General features: G+C 39.7%; 1 protein-coding gene across 1 annotated transcript in view; it reads left to right on the forward strand.

The window, feature by feature from the left end:
- Positions 1 to 1450, forward strand: part of arg1 (arginase 1) — a 7678-nt gene that overhangs the window by 3193 nt on the left and 3035 nt on the right. The window lies entirely within an intron of this gene.

The following is a 1450-nucleotide window of genomic DNA, read 5'->3' on the forward strand; positions in this document are numbered from 1 at the left end:
ACTACAACAAATATCACATACTTTAAGACTTTTACTCAAGTAATATTCCTAAAGGAGACTTTAACTTTTACCAAAGTCATTTTTGGGTAAGATACTTGTACTTTTACTCAAGTATCACTTTGTGGTACTTGAGGACACACAGCAGGACATGTCCTCAAACAGTCCTCATGTAGATAGAGACATTCTGAGGACACATGAGTTTCTGGTAAACTGAATCAGCTGAAATCTTCTTTCTGTTTCAAACATTGTCAGTGCAACAGGTCACGACCCTGGTTAATTTATATCACTACGCTGGATTAAATAGTACCAAAGTTCTTAAACTCCAGACGACTCAGATTTACTGTGACCTGTTACAGATGTGCCGTTCACAAATCTTTTGAATGACTCTTTACAACAAATGATAGGAGTCAAGTCGCAAGCAGTGATGAGTCATTTGTAGCTTTATTTCTTTATTCTTTGCACAATATAATTTTTATTCTTTAATCGCCCCATTTCACCTTTTCAGTTCCAGGTCTTTGTGATTTTATTGGTTGAAAGTTGTCAAATCTGTGAGTCCTGCGGGACCTGAAGCAGATAAGATCAGTTCTCATGAGAGGAACTTTAAATAATAAGATTCAAATCAATTTATATTTCTGTTAAAGTTCAGTTCATGTTGTGGTGAGGTCAGAGTGTAACGTTCTCATAGGTTTTATAAATACACAGTCAGACACACACACACACACACCTACACTGTCTCTCTATCCTTGTGAGGACTTCCATTCATTTTTTTGGAAATTTTATATCCTAACTCTGTCCACTTACCCTAAAACTAACCTAAACTCAATTCACAGCTTGGTCTTAACCCCACCACCACCCAAAATCAGCCTCCAAAGTTGTGAGGACCGGGCTTTGGTCCCCACAAGGAGTACTCAGTCCCCATAAGGCTGCATATTCCTGAAAAATCATCCCCACCAAGTAGCAAAAACAAAGGCACAAACATACTGTACATACAGTGTGTGTGTCTGTTTAGACTACAGAGTGAGGACCATTTGTGCCATAGTTACTATCAAAATGAGGTCTTTGATGTAAAGTGAGGACCTCTTCAATGTCCTCACTTTGTTTTCAGCTCTGCTGTGCTTTACTAGTTAGGTTTAGCAGGGGTGTCAAACTCCAGTCCTCGAGGGCCGCTATCCTGCATGTTTTAGAGGTTTTCCAGCTCCAACACACCTGATTTTGATTGCTGGGTGATTAACAGGCTTCTGCCCAATTTGAAGAGTTAATTCAATCACTGAATCAGGTGTGTTGGAGCTGGAAAACCTCTAAAACATGCAGGATAGCGGCCCTCAAGGATTGGAGTTTGACACCCCTGGTTTAGAGGTTTGGTGTGAGTTAGTTCTGGTTCAGGTTAGAGTTAACTATAGACCATCAATGGTTAATTTTAGGGGGAAATGTCTGGGTTAGGCATAAATAC

Source organism: Austrofundulus limnaeus, unplaced genomic scaffold, assembly GCF_001266775.1.
Source record: "Austrofundulus limnaeus strain Quisiro unplaced genomic scaffold, Austrofundulus_limnaeus-1.0 Scaffold364, whole genome shotgun sequence".
In the NCBI taxonomy this organism is placed as follows: Eukaryota; Metazoa; Chordata; class Actinopteri; order Cyprinodontiformes; family Rivulidae; genus Austrofundulus; species Austrofundulus limnaeus.